The sequence below is a fragment of the Phoca vitulina genome, unplaced genomic scaffold, assembly GCF_004348235.1.
Source record: "Phoca vitulina isolate PV1807 unplaced genomic scaffold, GSC_HSeal_1.0 scaffold11, whole genome shotgun sequence".
NCBI lineage: Eukaryota > Metazoa > Chordata > Mammalia > Carnivora > Phocidae > Phoca > Phoca vitulina.
In genome coordinates, this window is record NW_022589714.1 from 35,974,638 (window position 1) to 35,990,904 (window position 16,267).

The window sequence follows — 16,267 nt, forward strand, 5'->3', positions numbered from 1 at the left end:
ATTAATAATCATTAATAATAATGGTTCAAACAACAAAAGCCTCCACTCACGTATCTGAAACATTTGAGAATTAAAGCAAACAACTTTTAATAACTTAAATGTAATGCTAACAAGTACAGTGATCTATTCTAACCACTTTCAATATTAGCCTAAGCCACATATCTTTTTGTAATATATTTTAAATTAGTTTATTAGAATGTTTACATACAATAAAATGAACCAATTTTAAATGGACATTCCAATATCTTTTGACAAATGTATGCACCACGGAACCACAACAATCAAGATATAGAACACTTCCGTCACCCAAATGGACATTCATACACCACCCTCATCAATCCTTCCTAAGTTCAAGCTTCAAGAAACCTTGATTTTCATTGTCACTACAGGTATCTGAGTTTCAAATAAATTTAATCATACAGCACATACGTCTTGTGTCTGCTTTTTTTGCTAGGCAGAATGTATAAACTATATCCATGCTGTTCCATGCATTCCTACTTCAGTTCTTTTTATTGCTGATTGGTATTCCATTGTACAGATATATCACTATTTATCTAACATTAAGAATGTTAACTGCAGGGGGGCACCTGGGTGGCTCAGTCATAAGCGCCTGCCTTCGACTCAGGTCATGATCTCAGGGTCCTGGGATCCAGTCCCACATAGGCCTCCCTGCTCAGTGGAAAGCCTGCTTCTCCTCCCACTCCCCCTGCTTGTGTTCCTGCTCTCACTATCTCTCTGTCAAATAAATAAATAAAATCTTTAAAAAAAAAAAAAAATTGTTAGCTGCAGGTTTTTCATAGATGAGCTTTGTTCAATTTATAAAGTTCCCTACTGTTGCTATTATGGAGCTTTTTTAGTGAAATTAAGTATTGAATACATAAAATTCTCTTTCTGCATCTACTGAGATGGCCATCTTTTAAGCTGTTTAATACAGTATATTAACTTTTGAATACATGGGATAAACATCATTAATTATAATATATAACCTTTACATATTTTACTTTTGAATGAATGGGGCAACTCCCTTTAATCATTATGTATAACCTTTACATATTTTGCTGGGCTTGATGTGCTAATGCTTTGTTTTGATTTCTGTGTTTATGCTCATGAGATAATGGTTTATAATTCATTTTTTCATGACTTCATCAGATTTTTAGATCAAAGAAATACCAACCTAAGAAATCTGAAAAACTCTGTGTAAGGTTAAATCCTTAATAGAATTCAGCAGTATTTTGTGTGAAGATTTTTGATAATGAATTCAAATTTCTTCATATGCTACTCAGACTATTAGTTCTATTTCTATTTTAATAAGCTGTATTGTTCAAGGAATGTGTGCATCTAAGTTACCAAATTTATGAGTATATTTTTTCATTATCCCTTTAATGTCTGATCTGCAGTGATACTCGTATCACTGGTTATTACTCAATCAGACATTTCCTATCTGATTATCAGTAATATTTTTTCCTTTTTTCTCTGAGCAACCATTAGAGCTTTAACAATTTTATACCTTTTTGAAAAACTCAACTGTTGAATTTGTTGATTTTCTTGAAAGTTGGTTTGTTCTTTATTTCATAGTTTTTTGCTCTCATTTCCTGACTTCTAATTATTTCAGGTTTACTTTACTCTTCTTTTACTGATTTCAGATAAAAACTTATGATTATTGACTTTTGTTTTTTTCTAGTATTAGCATTGAAAGCAATAAATTTCTCTATAGGTGCTGTTTTACCTGCATTCCACAAATTTTTATTGTTGTTTCCTTTTTTTTTTTTCATTTGAAAAACCAGTTTAATTTCCCTCACAATTTCTTCTTTGATCCACAGGTTATTTATAAATATTGCTTAATTTCCAAGTAACTGAGAATTTCCCAAGTATCTATTCCTGAAATACTTCCACTGGGGTCACAAAACCTACTGTGTAGGACTTCAAACCTTTTAAATTTCTGAGACTTGCTTGATGCCCAAACATTAAGGGTCTATTGGTAAATATCCCATGTACTTTTCAAAAGTATGCGTATTTTACTGTTATTGGGTTAACTATTTCAAAACATCAACTAGATCATTTATTTGATCATTTGACTCTTCTATATCCTTACTAATTTTTTTCTCCACTGGTTCTATCAATTAATGAGAGAAGCATGTTCAAATCTATGCATAGATTTGCCTGTTTCTTTCAGTTCTGGCAGTTTCTGTCTCATGTACTTTGTAGTTCTGGTATTAGGTTATACATATTTACAACTGTTACGTAATTTTTATGAATTGACTCCATCATTATGAAATGTTTCTTTTTAACCCTTTTTCCTTTGTATAGTAATATATCATTATTAATGTAACCATTCTAGATTGCTTATGCTTTGCACAGAATACCCTTTTTCTTTCTTTTAACCTGTATCTTAATACATCGAGCAAGTTTCTGGTAGGCAGCATATTATCCAGTCAACTGGCCTTTCAATTAGAGTTTTTAGACTTTTTTTTTTTTTTAAGTAGGTGACATGCCCAGCGTGGAGTCCAGTGTGGGGCTTCAACTCACAACCTTGAGATCAAGACCTGAGCTGAGATCAGACTTAATGACTGAGCCACCCAGGTACCCCTAAACCATTTAATTTTAATGTAATCACTGATGTGGTTTAAATCCATGATCTTGCTGTTTGTTTCCTATTTGCCCAGTTAATCTTTGTTCCTTTTTTCTTTTTTCCTTTGGCATTAACAAGAGACTTTATTTTTTCAGTTCTGGAGTCTAGAAGCCCAAGATCAGAGATGTTGTGGTGAGATCTCTCTTCGTGGCTTACAGATGGCTGCCTTCTTTCTCACTGTGCCTTCACAAGGCCTTTCCTCAGTATGTGGACATAAAGACAGTGGGCTCTGCTGTCTCTTCCTCTTTTTTTTTTTATTGAGATATAACTGACATATAACATTATATTAGTTTCAGGTGTACAAATAATGATTCCTTATGTGTATATATATTGTGAAATGATTACCACAAAAGTCTAATTAACATCTATCATCACACAGTTAACAAATTTTTTTTATGATGAGAACTTTTAAGATCTACTCTCCTATGACTTTTAAAATATACAACACCGTTTTATTAACTATAGTTACTATGCTGTACATGACATCCCCAGAACTTATTTAGGAAGTTAGTGCCTTCTAACTACCTTCATCCATTCCACCCATCCTATACCCTCCGCTTCTGGCAACCATCAATGTGTTCTCTGTATCCCTAAACTTAGTTTTGTTTGTTTTTAGATTCCACATCTAAGTGAAATCATACAGTATTTGTCTTTCTCTGTCTGACTTATTTCACTTATAATAATGTCCTCAAGGTCCATCCATGTTGATGCAAATGGCAAGGTTTTTCTTCTATTTTATGGCTGAAAAATATTCCATTGTGCATATATAAAACACATTTTTTTATCCATTAGTAAACAATGCTGCCATGAACACAAGGGTGCAGATATCTTTTCAAGTTAGAGTACTTCTCTTCCTCAGGTAAATGACCCAAAGTGGAATTTCTGGATCACACAGTAGTTCTAATTTTCTAAGGAACCTCCATACTGTCTTCACTAGTGGCTACACCAATTTACATTCCTACCAACGGTACAGGAGGGTTCCCTTTTCTCCACATCCTCACCAACACTTCTTGTCTTTTTGAAATAGCCATTCCATCAAGTGGTTTTGGTTTGCATTTCTCTGAATATTAGTGATGTTGAGCACCTTTTCATGTATATATTGGCCACCTCTACATCATCTTTGAAAAAATACCTATTCAGATCCTCTGCCTATCTTTTAATCATGTTTTTTGAGTTGGATGAGTTCTTTATATATTATGGATATTAACCCCTTATAAGATATATGATTTGCAAATATTTTCTCCCATTCCATAGGCTGCCTTTTCATTCTGTTGATGGGTTCCTTTCTGTGGAGAAGCTTTTTAGTTTGATGTAGTCCCATTTGTTTATTTTTGCTTTTGTTGCCTTTGCTTCTGGAGTCAGGTCCAAAAAATCATCTCCAAGACTGATGTCAAGGAGCTTACCACCTAGGTTTTCTTCTAGGAGTTTTATGGTTGCAGGTATTTGTTCGAGACTTTAATGCATTTTGAGTTGATTTTTGTGTTTGATGTCTCTCTTTTTTAAAGTATTTTTTTAGCATTTCATTTTATTATTAACTTATTAGCAATTCCTCATCGTTTTATTTTCTTAGGGGTTGCTCTAGGCTTATAATATGCAACTTTAACTTGGCCAAAAACCATTCAAATAAAATTATACCGCTTCACGTGTAATAGCCTTACAATAATAGGTACATTTCCATGTCATCTCTTCTGTGTTTACAGCTACTGTTGCCATGTTTTACTTCTACATAAACTATGTTTCCCATAATGTATTATTTTAAAGTCAATTACCTTTTAAAGAAATTTAAAAATGTAAAACAGTGTTTTATACTTATCCACATATTTACCTATATTTCTGTCACTCTTCATTCCACTTATATAAATACAAGTTTCCACCTGGTATCATTTTGCTTTTTTTTCCTAGAGAACTTTAATTCTTTAGAGTATAGCAGGTCTGCTAGCAATGAATTCTCTATTATTATTTGTCTGAAAACTTTATCTCACCTTTATTCTGGATAATATTTTCACGAAAATAGAATTCTGGGTTGACCACTTTTCTTCTTTCAGCACCTCAAAGATATCATTCCATTGTCTTCTGCCATACTTAGTTTCTGATGATTATCTGTGGTTTTTATCTTAATTCTTCTCTACTTAAAGTACCTTTTTCTTCTAATTCCTAAGATTTTCCACTTTACTGTTTATTTTCAGCACTTAATTATAATGTGCCATTGCAAGCCCTGTGTGGGTGTGTGTGTTTATCCTTTTTGAATTTGTGGATTTATAGTTTGCATCAAATCTGGGCATATTTTAACATTCTTTCTTCAAATTATTTTTCCTGACCACCTTTTCTCTACTCTTTTTCTCTAACTCAAGCTACACATGTTAGACTATTTAAAATTATCCCAAGTTTTCTGCAGTCTTTATCCTGTTAGTGCTTCATTTCGGATGGAGTCTATTGCTACGTGTGTAAGTTTCAATTCTCTTTTCTTCATTCTCTAGTCTACTGTTGAAATTCCACAAGAAGGAATTCATTACAGATATTGTGTTTTTCATCTCTAGGAGTTAGTTCCATTTGGTTCTTTTTTAATGTCTTCTATTTCATTCATTACATTCACATTTTCTATTACATCCTTGAGCATACTGAGCATTTTTATTATAGTTATTTTTAACATCCTTGTTGCGAATTCCATCATTTCTGGTTCACTTTCTATCAACTAGATTTTCTTCCAAACTGTGGGTCACATTTTGCTACTTCTTGATATACAGCTAGTAATTCATTTTATTTAATGTTGTTGAGGGCTAGATCTTGTTGTAATCCTCTAAAAACCAGTGATTCTTGGGGCCCTGGGTGGTCCAGTAGGTTAAGCGTCCAACTCTTGATTTCAGCTCAGGTCATGATCTCAGGATCATGGGACTGAGCCCTGCGTCAGGCTCCATGGAGCCTGCTTAAGATTCTCTCTCTCCCTTTCCCTCTCCCTTTGCCCCCACCCCCCAAGAAAATTTAAAAAATTTAAAAAAGTTTTAAAATAAAAAAACAGTGATTCTCAACCTGGGGTGCTTTTATCCCGCAACGGATACATGGGAACATCTGGAGACAATTTTGGTTATTACAACTGAAGAGTGCCACTGATATCTAGTAGGTTTAGATCAGAAATGTTTATAAACATTCTATATGCACTGGATAGACACCCCCTCCCAAAGTAAAGAGTTATCCTGCCCAAATGTCACTAAGGACAAGGTTGAGAAACCCTACATTAAAGAGTACTAATTATGGGGGCACCTGGGTGGCTCAGTAGGTTAAGCATCTGCCTTCAGCTCAGGTCATGATCCCGGAGTCCCGGGACTGAGCCCCACATCAGGCCCCCTGCTCAGTGGGGATTCTGCTTCTGCCCCTCCCCCTGCTCCTTTTCTCTCTCTCAAGTAAATAAATAAAATCTTTAAAAAAAAAAAAAGAGTGCTGATTTTTTTTCTGGCAAACAGGCAAGTACCTGCATATTAGTGTGAAGCCTTCTCAGGGTAGAACTAGAATAGCTTCCATTTGAACACCAATCTACCCTCACTTCACCCTTCCACTGAATTGCCCATGTATTCAATAAAGTCTCTCAAAACCAGATGGAGAGAATTCAAACAATTCTTGATCTTGTGTAAGCACTGGAAATTATTCAGGTTAATCCCAGTGATTTATTTTTCTTCACCAACTATTCATGTCTAAGCTCATGGGGTTTCACTCTATGCATTCACAGACTGATATTAGCCAAACACTCAAGGAAACCCCCTAATCACACTGTTGAAGCGCTTTCTCTCCTCCCTCCCCCAACCACCCTCTCTCTTTCCCCAAGTAATCAGCTCCACAATTCTAACTACCCTGGATTCCTTGAACTCAAATCTCTTAACTCCTCAACAAAACTGACAACCTTCTGCTGAGGTTCACCCTTTTGGCACTGCAGTCCAAAAATTAGTTCCTGGTAGAAATTCCGGACAATGATAGGATTTTCCTTGTTTCCCCTTTTCTCAAGTATCTCATTCTTGTGCTTCCTATTGTCTGAAAAAATTTGTTTTCTATAATTTGTTCAATTTCCCGGTTTGTACAGTAGGAAGGTAATTCCACTGTCTTACCTCCTCACTGCTGAATTGTGTTCTAAATATTGTAATATACATCTGCAATAACCAGCTTATCAGACAAAACAATATTCAGACACAGAACAGTGTGAGGTACCTACCTGAAAGGCTTTTTTGAAACAATCTATGATATTAATAAGCTGCACATTAATAAAGGCAACATCATCAAATTATTCTAAGGTACGATTTTCAGTTTTTACAATTATGGCCATAAAATGAAAATTTTATTTTAGATTTAGTGACTGTAAACTTTACTGGAGTCATTAAAACATATCATTAAAATAAATGGCTAGATATTAAAAATATCTAAACACGAAGGATAGGCTAATTACTTTCAGCTCATTGAAAATTGTCAAAACTACTATAATGACTATTCTTTTTAAGATTTTATTTATTTATTTCACAGAGAAAGAGAGAGCGCATGAAAGAGCACAAGCAGGGGGTGCAGCAGAGGGAGAGGGAGACGGTGAGAGGAGCAGAGAGCCTGATACAGGGCTTCATCCCAGGACCCCAGGATCATGACCTGAGCTGAAGGCAGATGCTCAACTGACTGAGCCATCCAGGTGCCCCTATAATGACTACTGAATCGATGGCTGGAAGGCAGCACAGTGCAGTAATAAAGCACATGAACTCTAGAGTCAAATCATATCACCTCCTCCACTGTATGTGCCCAGTTTCTTCACCTATAAAACAGGATTCTTCATAGGATTGCTATGAGGATTAAATAGATTACTATAAAGTGCTTAACAGGGTCTGGTTCAGTGCCTATGATTTTTGAAGAGTTTAAAGATGTATTGCTGAGCACCATTCAAGCAAGAGACAGCATTATCACATAGAAGAACCAAAAAATAAAAGGGAAAATGTCTTAACTACTACAAGGAAGAATGGGTGAAGAAGGGGTAGGAGAGAAAGGAAAAGAGGTAGATGGGGAAAGCGGCCAAACAGGAGGTTTTATAATCAGACAAAAGAGAAATCTTACCTATATGGTATTCCTAATATTTTTATGCCTATATACTTTATCTGTCAGATTGTCCTTGAATTTCTAAGTTTGTAGAAAAATTATATCTACATTTTATGTGTGCTACTGTCAGTCAAAAAACATAACAAGCAAGTGTTCCTATTAGGCCTAAAATTCTTTCTCCCTTTTTCATTAAATCTCTATAAGCAAAAGCCACTAAATGTCTTGTACCTCCGCATAAAATGACAAAAGAACCAAGAGTCCCAAAGTAAAATCATTGGGAAAAAAAAACAAAACAAAAACAAAAAACCAAGAATCTTTATGTGAACTACACTGAGTGCTAAAGTAGAAACTTGATGAAAATACAAAGCATTTAATGGAAGCAATCCAAGTTCACTATTAAACTAAATGGGAACTCATGTAGAATATCTTAAAGTAAAATATGTAAACCAAGTAGAAGGACTTAGAATCTAAAGTTGCTGGCACAAATTCCCCCTTTTTACTCCAAAGAGTATCTTTTACCATCATTCAAAGATTTTAAAAATAATCCTACATTTCCTAAGAAAATGTTGCATGTGTTTTAAGTAGTTAAAATCTGTATTCCTTAGTTCCTAAACAGAATCTTTAGAAACAGCATCTAGCTATAACCTAATTTACAAAGACTCATAAAATATTACCAGTAAAAGCATCAAAGCCCCCAACAATTTTCCTTACAAAGCTGTTTACTTCAGGCTGTTCAAGGTGAATGCTAATGTGGAACTACAGACACCACCTTAAATCCCGCAGACCAGGCTGCAGGCCACCGAAGTTCGACCCAGCACCTTTGGCACGACCAGCGTACACCGCCATCACACAAGCTCCTGTGCCCCACCAGCAATAAGCACTGTCTTCTTTTTCAGAGCTTGAATAATCAAATTAAAACACTGTTCACTTCTCCTAAGAGAATGACTATTTCTACCCATAAGAAACCAGAACTTCTGAAGAACAATCCATCAGGGTTTCTTAAACATTTTATGCCACGCATCCCTCCAACAGCCCAGTGAAGCCCAGAGGGATGCATGGCTCTAACATTTAACTACTGGGACCCTTTTAATCGCCTCAAAATTCTGACCTCTCATTCTTAGCATCTCTCCTCTTTTATAGAAAAAAATTAGAAATCAGACATCTCTCCCTCAGCTTCTCGACACTAACTCTGATGTATCGCCAATCAATTGAGACTAATGATACCTACAATATGAATCTCATTCCCTCTACCTTCTGGGTAAATCCTGTTCTGATGATAAATCCCATTCTTCCAAATATGCATCTTCAACTTCTTCCTCTGTACTTGTTCTTTGCCATTAGCATTTAAAAATGATCAAGACTTTTCCTTCTTAAGAACAAAAACATTCTTGAATATGTTGTCCTCAACTGCTGGACTGCTTTATACTTCCTTTCTCCACTGCTCTCCGCGCCCCCCAATCAACTCAGCTTCTGTCCCAATCACCTTTCTTTACTGTGCTTATCCAGGTCATTAATGATCTCTCCATCCCTAAATCCAGGATTACATTTTCTCTCTTATCTAACTTATCTTAACTTCACAAGGAGCATCAGACATTACTGTCTATGTCCTCCCTGAAAAACTCTCTTTCCTTGACTACCACATACTCATAGGTTTTCTCCTGGCTCTCTCTCTGTGCCCTCTTGGTCTTCTTTTTAGTAATTGTATCTAAATCCACACCATAAATGTTGCTACATAGGATTCGGTCCAGAGCTCTTTTCTTCACTCTAGACCGTCTCTCTAGGTGATCTCATCTAACTCCTGCAAAGGCTGAGACAGGAATGTTCCTGACACCTTTAAAAAACTATAAGGAGACCAACATGAACAAAAGGGAGAGTTAAGTAGGAGACAAAGTCAGAGAGGTAGGGGAAGACATTGGGGGTGCCAGGTCAGAGGGCTCTGTAGTCAATTTAAAAAGACTTTGATTTTTACTCTAAGTAAAATATGTACCTACTAGAGTGTGAGCACATTAACATTCAGGAAGCAGGTAATGGCAAATTAAGAACCCACTGCAATTGTACAGCAAAAGATAACTTACACCAGGTAGAGGCAGTAAAAGAAAACAGTTCTATTTTTAAGATTTTATCTGTTTGAGAGAGAGAGAGAGCACGAGTGGGGTGAGGGGCAGAGGGAGAGACAGACTTCCCGCTGAGCAGGGACCGTGATACAGACTCGATTCCCAGGACTCTGGGATCATGACCTGAGCAGAAGGCAGATGCTTAACCGACTGAGCCACCTAGGCGCCCTAAAAATAGTTCTATATATTTATTTAGTAGGTAACAAAATCTGTTAATGAATCAAGTGTGGAATGTGAGATTAAAAAGAGTTAAAGATGAATCCAATTCTTTGGTTTAAATAAAGGAACAATGGAGTTGCCATTAACTCAGATGAGGAAGACTGTATAGAGCAAATCTAGGTAGAGAAAAGGACAGATGACCAATTTTGACTATCTTAAATTTGAGATGTCTCATAGACATCTAAATGGAGATTTTTATAGGTTTAAGATGGGGAGAAGACTTTATACAAGGGAGGAAAATACCGGAAGCTGTAGTCACTGGCTTTACAGAATATGGGGGGAAACTGAAAGCAGGTCCTACTTAGCAAATAAAGTGGAATGTAAAAGATGATATAGGACACTCTAAACAAAAAGGGTTACATATATCTGACAAAATGAAAAAGGAGTCATTTCATTATAAAAATGGAAACATAACACTTCTTTACAGAAGCAAAGCTTTTCCTGAAATTGAATATTAGAAGATATTTACCTAAATAAGTAAAATAGACTAAAAAGACTATAAAAATACCAATTAGAGACAGAGTATGTTACACTTCATTAGGGCATAGGAATAGTGGACATCAATTCTGTAAATAATGCATTAGATGGAACTCTTAAATCAAAGCTTAAAGATCTGTATTCTTTTATCGCAAGAGTTCTAAAGTTCTTATAAAGCACTCACTTCCTGGCATTCAAATCAATATGCAAAAACTTTGTGCCTAAAACTTAAAAGAGTTTTTTTTTTTTTTTTTTAAAGGGAATTATAGTGTACTTCAACCACTGACCTCCCCCCCCATAATCAAAGCTCCACATTTAGAATGCAGTGTTATTTTAAAAGGGTTAAGTAAGCAAGGAAGTACATTTTTAACAGACATACTTCTGCAAAGTTACTAAAATTCAAATAAGGCTGAATAGTGCAAGAAAGTACCCAAAGTATTTATAATTATAAAAATTTAAAATAAAAATTTATAAATATAAAATGTAAAAATATAAAATATAATAAAATTTAAATTGTATTTCTTTTGCTAGTGGTCCCATATAGCCTTAAAATTCTGGGGTGCCTGGATGGCTCAGTTGGTTAAGCGTCTGCCTTTGGCTCAGGTCATGATCCCAGGGTCCTGGGACAGAGTCCCTCATAGGGCTCCCTGCTCAGCAGGGAGCCTGCTTCTCCCTCTGCCTGCCACTCCCCCTGCTTGCGCTCTCCTCTCTCTGTCAAATAAATAAAATCTTTAAAAAAAAATGTTTGTACATATTTTAAGAGCTGAGTTTACATGGCATCATAAACATCATTTCACCATAAGCTTTAATTCATAATAATTTTTTGAGGCGGGGAGGGGCACAGGGAGAGGGAATCAAGCAGACTTCATGCCCAGCACAGAGCCCTACACAGGGCTCAATCTCACAACCCTGAGATCATGACCTGAGCCGAAATCAAGTCGGACGCTTAACCAAGTCAACCAGGCACCCCAAATGTTAAAAATAAATATTAGAAGATCCAATACCTATGAAACACATGAACAAAAATATGCATCAGAAGTAATTCAGGGGACAGTCTGCTAAGTAATAACTATACCACTATGTTTTCTGTACTTGTTTGTTCTCAATGTTTTTACACATCTTCAAGACATGAGTTCTGACTTTAGAATACCAAGTATTCTCAAATAAGTAGAATATAAAATAGTATATGTTTTTATGACTCTTATATATCTTCCTATCTAAATGATTTTCTATATTTCAATGTAATCAGCAACTGCATTGAAAGAATGATTTCAATGTCCCAACCCCACTCCACTATAACTCCCAGTATTAGGAATACAATAGTTACCCACAAATGCTAAATGATCAAGCCCCTAATTTTAAAAGCACAGTGCTCCATGCAAGTAGGTTAACCAACCATAGCAGAGACTGATTCATCTACTCTCCCTAGGAATAACCCGTACCATGTCCTTGCGCTCCAGAAAACAGATGACATAATCAACTGGTATGAGGGCTACCTGTTCCATATATAAATTACTAAGTTTTTTTTACACTATCCCCCCCAAAGTGGTGGCCCTATAAAAAGGCACATAATGACATGAGAGAAAATATAATACACCGGAATAAAAATTAAACAGATCATAAGCTATTCATTTTTTGGATCCCTACAGTAAGCAGTAAGCAAACAAAGAAAAAGAACAGTCTCTGTCTATAAACAGCTGACAGTCTATTGGAGAGGAAAAACATAAACATGTGAATAGCCATACGTGCCACGATAAAAGTCTGCATAGACTGGTCAAATGAACTTCAACAAGGGTGTTATGGCGACTCAAAAGAGGAAAGGACTCTCTCTGTAACAGCTTCACCACGGGTCTTAAGGGTAATTATTAACCTTGCTTCAAGTTTACGCACTCCTTGCTTGCTTTAAATCCCTTGATCTGCAGCAGAACTAACTTTCTTTGAGATTTGCAGATCACTGACCTTGAGGACTAAAGGACCAGACTTTCTCAGAAGATAAGGCCTGACTACATTGAAAACAGCTGCCACTGATGCCAGCAAGTCCATTCCGGGTCATGTCAACATATGGCTACACCGCCTGGGCGCCAGCTTCTCCTGCAGGTTACCCTCCCCCTTTTTTCCCATGCCTTCCCGTTTAAAACTCTCCAGCTTCACCTGGACAGTGAAAATGGCTTTGAGACATTATTCCACCATCTTCCCAGGTTACCAGCTTCCTGAATAAAGCAACCTTTCCTTTCCCACCATCACTTGTCCTTTGAGTATTGATTTTTCTAGCAGTGAGCAACCAAACCTGAGCTTGGAACCAGTTCTCTGTCCAGTGACATCCTTAACAAATGCTGCTAGCAAAATTGGATATCCACATGCAAAACAATGAAGTTGAACCCTTGTCTTAAACCATACACAAAAATTTACTCAAAATGAATTAATGACCTAAACAACAAACCAAAAATTATACAATTCCTAGAAGAAAACACAGGGAGAGAGTTTCATTTGCACTGGATTTGGCAATGATTTCTTAAATATGATACTAAAAGCATAAGCAACAAAAGAAAAAACAGACAAATGAAACTACCTATATGAAAAACTTCTCTACATCAAAGGAAACAATTAACAGAATGGGAGAAAATACCTGCACATCATATATCTGATAAGGGATTAATATCCATAATATATAAAGAATTACTACAACTCAACTACAAAAGGAAAAAAACCAAATAACCTGTCTGAAAAACAGACAAAGGACTTGAACAGATACTCCTCCCAAGATGATACACAAATGACCAATAAGCATATGAAAAGATGCTCAAGATCACTAATCATTAGAGAAATGCAAATCAAAATCACAATGAGATATCATCTCATACCCATCAGGACAGCTAATAAAAAAAAAATAAAATAAAATAAAATAAAAAACAACCCAGAAAACAAGCGTGTTTGCTGAGGATGTGGAGAAATTAGAACCCTTTACACCGTTGGTGGAAGTGTAAAATAGTGCAAACACTATGGAAAATGATACGGCATATCCTCAAGAAATTAAAAATAGAACTAGCATATAATCCAGCAATCCCACTTCTGGGTATATATCCAAATGGAAAACAAGGTCTCAAATATCTGTATGCCCGTGTTTTAACAGCCCATGTTTTACTCACAACTGCCAAGAGGGGGAAACAACTCAAACATCCATGAATGGATGAATGGATACACAAAATGCAATACATACACAGAGTAGAATATTATTCAATCTGAGAGAATACTGTAACATGCTGTAACATGGACAAACTTTGAAAACATTATGCTAAGTGAAATAAGCCAGTCTCAAAAAGAAAATATTGTATGATTTCATTTATATGAGGTATCTAAAGTGGTCAAATTCACAGAAACAAAGTGGAATGGTGGTTCAAGGGGCAAGGAATGAGGAGTTATAGGAGTTAATAGGTATGGAGTTTTGATTTGTGAAATGAAAAAGTTCTGGAGATCTACTGCATGGCAATGTGAATATACATAAAACTACTGAATTATGCTAAGAAAATGGTCAAGATGATAAATTGTATATAATGTGTTTTTTATAACAATTAACAATTTTTTTTAAAAAAACGCCTGTATAGTGGAAAACAAGGGGAAGAACAATTAGAAGGAAAATAACAGAAGTTTAGAAAATACCATCTTCTAAAATAGTTGTAGTCAGAGCTGCAGATATTTTTAATGTTTCCTAGATTATTTCTGAAAATATGAAAATGTACAAAGTAATTTTTTTAAGTGACAAACAATGTATTCTGTTTAGAACTGTTTTCCACCAGCACCTCTTACACTCAGACCATTTTAATCCAGACTGAAATGTACTAATTTGAGTTCATATTTGTCTTATCCCTCAGAGGCCTGGACCTTAAGCTTCTGGACTGCAGAGGGGATTCTGTGCCCTCACAAAACCAGCCTAGCACTTAGCACATAGAAGGCTTAAGAAATATTCACTGATTAAACTGTCCTCTACCGCTTCCTAAGGTCATTTATTTTATTCTAAAAATAAGATTAGAGTTAAAACTATTCACCAGACTGATTTATACCATCACTCTATTACCTATTATTACTAAAACTGATTCTTAAAACCCTTTCCTGAAAATTCCCTTTAAAAGTAAAGTAAACTCAATTATTTATTTCATTCATCTCTACGGCTAACGGGCTTAAAGATGAAATCATTGCAGACTAGAATGCACCCTGTGTATTAAAATAGAATTAGAGGTACCAGTAGAAATAGGTAGGCAGGGAGGTAGGTAGGTAGGTAGAGAGATGGATGATAGGTAAAGAGATATAGGAGTGTGTATGTGGGCATGTGTGTACATGTGAAAGCATTCCCCCGTTTTATCTACTAAGAGTGCCTAGAAGCAATAGCACCCCAGGATCAATGAGCACACCTGTACTCAGATCTCAGTGTTTAACTACTATACCTCTCTAAAAGTAACCAACTTTGCCTGAATAAGTAGCTGATTAAGGATGAAGTAGGTAAAGTTCAACATGAGCCTGGAACATCTTGTACAACAAAATAACAAAGTGCTCAAACAATGATGAAGACCTGTTCAGAGGACACAGCAATGCAAACTGATCCATAATGAGAAAAAAGCAGACCTATGATCACCTGGAACCAGAGACAGAAACAGAGATGGACTGTATCAGGGAATGAGGAATATTCTGGGGATGATGCAAATGTTTTGTACATTTATTGTGGCAATGGTTTTCATGGATGTATACTGTACATCTGTCAAACTCACACTGCATATTTTAAATAGACAGATTATATATAAATTATATTTCCAATAAAGTTGATTTAAAATAAAATCACAGAAACTAATTTGAAGGAGCTTTCATGGGCCAAATCTGGTAGTATCAAAATAAATAACAGTAACAGATTAATACCTAGTAAATAAAATAGAACCCACTGGTGAGTCCACACCGATAAATAAACAAACTGAGCAGAAAGAAAAGTTCTTTAGAGAAGAATGTCAATTTTATAGTCTCAAAGTATTTCTCCACAAGACACTTACCAATTATAAAGAAAACAACAGTACCCTTACACTGGCAGCACAGCTTTAACCAAGTAATTAAATTGAACATCACCAAAAAGAAAGCACAGACATCATGTGCCTCCTGATACAATGCAATGAGATAACATTTTGTAATCCTGTTAATAAAAGACAACCTGAAACTAATCATGAAGAATCTGAAGGAAAGCCCAAACTGGGATCCATTATATAAAATATCAGCATAAATCCTTCAAAATTGTCAAAAAACACAATGAAACACTGGGAAACTATTCTAAAGAAACTTGAGAAATAAATTCCCTGCATAGTCTTGTCCAGAATTGGGAGAAAAAAACAACTTTACAAAGCATATACTAAAACAATTAAATCTGTATGTGAACTATGAAATAAATAATAGTCAATATTAAATATTGTCAATATTTAATGTCAATTTTGAAAATATACTGAACCTCACTACATACATTTTTCCATACAGAAAAAGATCTACTTTAGATCCCTGCATTACCACCTTCGAATTTAATTTCTCTTACAAAAAACAAAAAACAAAACAAAACAAAAAAACAAGGGTGCCTGGTGGCTCAGTCAGTTCAGTGTCAGACTCCTGGTTTCAAGCTCAGGTCACCATCTCAGGGTTGTGAGATCAAGCCCCACATCAGGCTCTGCGCTCAGGGCAGAGACTGCTTGAAATTCTCTCTCCCTCTCCCTCTGACCCTCCCCCTGCTCACTCACACATGCTCTGT

At 35.8% G+C, this 16,267-nt stretch overlaps 1 protein-coding gene across 1 annotated transcript in view; it reads right to left on the reverse strand.

The window, feature by feature from the left end:
* CD2AP (CD2 associated protein) overlaps window positions 1-16,267 on the reverse strand; it is a 132,178-nt gene that overhangs the window by 55,444 nt on the left and 60,467 nt on the right. The window lies entirely within an intron of this gene.